Source organism: Zonotrichia leucophrys, chromosome 3, assembly GCF_028769735.1.
Source record: "Zonotrichia leucophrys gambelii isolate GWCS_2022_RI chromosome 3, RI_Zleu_2.0, whole genome shotgun sequence".
NCBI classification, from domain to species: Eukaryota; Metazoa; Chordata; class Aves; order Passeriformes; family Passerellidae; genus Zonotrichia; species Zonotrichia leucophrys.
This window is the reverse complement of record NC_088172.1, coordinates 29738327-29742092: the sequence shown is the minus strand read 5'-3', so window position 1 is coordinate 29742092 and position 3766 is coordinate 29738327. Positions and strand designations below refer to the sequence as shown.

The window sequence follows — 3766 nt, the reverse complement described above, 5'->3', positions numbered from 1 at the left end:
TGGTAAAGTACATTTACTTGTGAAAAACTCAAATGATGAAGTCCAAAACATTTAGTACTCATTTAACATATCCTAGAAAAGTAGAATTAATTGAATTTATACAGACTTATTTAACTACTTTGTTTTATATAAACATTTTGATAGTGTACATTTATTTTCACAGATAGGTGGATAAGTTCTCCAGCTCTAACAACTGTGATCTCACAATGTGAGGTGCACCACTTAAATATTTCAGAAAGATTTTCATAATTATTATTCTTTATTTGTAAAAAAACCTGGGTTAAAGTACAAAACTGTTATTTGAAAACTGTAGCATTTCCTTTCCAATGGATTGAAGATTACATTCATAACAATAGGATTAAACTTTTCAATCTACCCTTGGGGTACAAAGTAGTTTACGACCATTACTGGGTTAAGAGTGTAAATTTGGTACATAAAGCAAGTTTAAGGAAATAAATACATTCTAGAAAAAGTATATGGAACAATCCAATTTATAGGACATTCTCCATGAAAACTGAGGTATAAATATAGCCCTGCATAAGTTACCTTGTTTGATAAATTTTTCTTTAAGCATCTCTTCCTTTGAAAAAAATGCAATGCCACATTTATAGTTCTACCTCAATTTCTGCTTGTATTTAACATTCTCCAAGTTTGTTTTAAAAAAATTAAATTTATCTGACTTCTTTCATTTTACTTTCCCTTTCTGGCCAACATTTGATGTTTCAGTACAAGAATGCTATGAGTGTAATGCACTCATAGCAGAAACATGAGTATATGAAACAATTCATGTTATGTAAATGTGTTTTGTATTTTTGATGCACAGTGATAAAATCTCCTTTTTTATTTTAGTTTAGAATATCTTTGAAGTGGATCTGGTTGCCACTAGTCATCTCCTGTGCTTTGATTCACACCACACAATGACTCGAGTGCCATAATCTGGATGAAATCACAAGGAACTGAACCCATGGTACTTGGCCCACAGGAATGGCTTAGAATTAGTCTGAATCAAACACGTTTTAAAATACATGCAGAGAAGTCACCGAGATCACAGCAACAATTCATCACTCTATAAATCCACAGCTATTTGTCTACACTATTTACAAATTAATACCTAGTGGAGCCCCATTGAATGATTAGTACTTTTAACTGTAACTTAAATATAAATAGATAACTGTTAATTAAGTTATACACACATAGGGGAGTGCCTGAGCACAAGAAAAAAACAGCATGGGTTCCTACAAATACCTTGGCTATAACTCCAGAACACTTGAAGCAGTACAAATAAGTATAAATGCTTGAACAGTTTGCTAATGCGCTGCTGTCCCACGAACGTATTTCTTAGGTTCAGCTACAAAGCTTCTACATAGCAGCATTATCTCCTTGTTCCTCAGGAAGCCTTCCCACAGCTTTCTCACAGTCTAGCTCTGCTGAATCTGCTGGATGCTGATCACCTTGAGGACCACCTCAGATGAATGCTGAGCCTCCTGAGGCTGAGCTGGCAGCACCTGCACAAACCATGGAGTGTGAGAAAGAGACAGTTTTCTCTTTCCTACTCTATTTTTTCTGAGCTTATGACAGGGTTATTAGGCACTAAGTGGAAATGAGGAGAAAGTAAGTGAACACACGTAATAAAAATATTGACTATTTGTGGCAAGCTGAGAGACTGGGAGATGTGATGGGAAGAAAGGAGAATATACTAAAGAGGAAGCTGGAATTAAAAAAAAATGTGATATTTCCGACTTCCTTTCAAGATTGCAATAAATTAATATCCTATTAATTGACCCCACCTCCATAAATATTCCCTTTTTGTTGTCATCTTACTGAAGAGTTTCCTATTGCAAAAGTTTCATACCTTCTAGATGTTTTCTCATGGGCTTCTCCTCTGACTCCTTCACAAAGTAGCCAACTGACTCCAGTTCCCTTCTCTACCAGCCAACCCACTCTTTTATAGCACACTTCTTCTCATTGGCTGCAGCTGTGGCCTGTTAAAGTCAGGCCTGTTCCTAATCTCTGATAACTGGCCCAGCTGCAACTCCTTAGTGCAAGATTACTTTCTATGCTATTTACTTATGTTCTATCCCCCTACAATTCCCCCTTTTTCTTTTAATTACAGAATTGCATTTCTAGAAAGATATGTTCAAAAAAATGAACAATACACCAAATTCTATATTTCATTTAGAACTAACAGTTATAAAAACATTCAGATAACATATTTCAGTACAAATATATACATATTTCTAAGTGTTTGCTCAGTTTTGCTGCTTCTCAGTTTATGAAGTACTTATCTTCAAAATCTTTCATACTCATGCTTAACAAACACTAATAGCCACAATTGATATATTTCACTAATCAATAAATACATGGTACTGAATAACAGAACTACTCTTTTCCCAATTCTTACAGTTGCTTTAGTAAATTTTCTTCTTCTTTTTGTTTTGTTGCTTTTACTCATGCAGTTTACTACCCAGATCACTATGGGATCACATTGCTTAATGTTTAAATCTTCTTTCCTGAATCACCATGGGATCACATTGGTAGATACTAAAGTCCTTTTTCCCAAATCCACAGGGTCATATTGTTTAGTATTTGAGTCCTTTTTCCCAAATCCACAGGGCCATATAGTTTAGTATGTAAGTCCTTTTCCCTCTTCCCAAATCATGTCAGGGTCACCAATTATTTTCACCTTATTGCAAGGGTTCCATACTGTTGTGTCCTTGTCATAGAAGTTTCCTACCTTCTTTGTGTTTCACGAGGGCAGCTCCTCAGTGCACCAATTCCCTCTACACAAAACAACCAACCCACTCCAGTTCCCTTCTCAACCAGCCACCCCACACTTTTATAGCACTCTTCTTCTCATTGGTTACAGCTGCAGCCTGTTAAAGTCAGGCCTCTTCCTAATCTTTGATAATTGGCCCACCTGCAACTCTTTAGGGGTAAGATTACTTTGTGTACTATCTTTCTTTTCTTATAGTCTATCCCCCTGCACCTTTCTATTTTTTCTTCATCTGAAGGAAATTTTTACATTTCAGTATAATTCTGTCTCATGTTATCAGAGCATTTAAACATTTACAGTTGTTGGAACTTCTAAAGGGACCATTCTAACCTATTTCTGTATGAACTTATCTTTCATTATGTGAAGCATAGGGTGTTTTGATAATTTATATTACATTGTTACAGAATATGAAAGTCATAGATATGTTAGGCCAAAACAAAAGATACAGTAGAATATATCCATGGGTAAATAATGTATTTAGTGTTACACTGAAATTCATCTTTTCTAAAAGTAAAATTCTTGTTTTAAACCTTCCAGCAGGCTCTTGTGGTTCCTTTGACAATTCTGACTCAAAAATAATTAAGCGATATTTCCTAATCTCTTACTACTTATCTTATAAACAATTTCTAATAGTTAGTAATCCTTTTTTAAGGTACACTTACCAAAACTGAACATTAAATAAATAGTTTGAAAGTACATAAAAAGGTATAATTCCCTTCCAATTTATATCTGATGTTTCCAAATTTATCCATGAAATAATAGAATCACACGTGCACACACTGAAAACCCATATTTCATGTATTACCTCACGTGGCTTCTTCATCATTCTTGAAGTCATTGTTTTTCAAAGCAATGGTAAACCTCTCATACTACAAATATGACCTTTTCCCTAATCCTGTGTGCATGATCTTGTGTTTACTTGGATTAAAGCACAAATCCTAAGGCAGTATCCTCCTTCACCTGTTTTTGTGACATTTATAAAAGCTGTCTCTA

At 34.7% G+C, this 3766-nt stretch overlaps 1 long non-coding RNA gene across 1 annotated transcript; it reads right to left on the bottom strand.

Annotated features, from left to right (window-relative positions):
• Window positions 1-240: 240 nt before the first annotated feature.
• LOC135446378 (uncharacterized) lies at window positions 241-2811 on the bottom strand. Its single transcript, XR_010439775.1, has 2 exons — window positions 2735-2811; window positions 241-1505 (listed from the first exon to the last, which is right to left on the bottom strand). It is a non-coding gene; the product is annotated as an uncharacterized LOC135446378 (long non-coding RNA).
• Window positions 2812-3766: the final 955 nt, after the last annotated feature.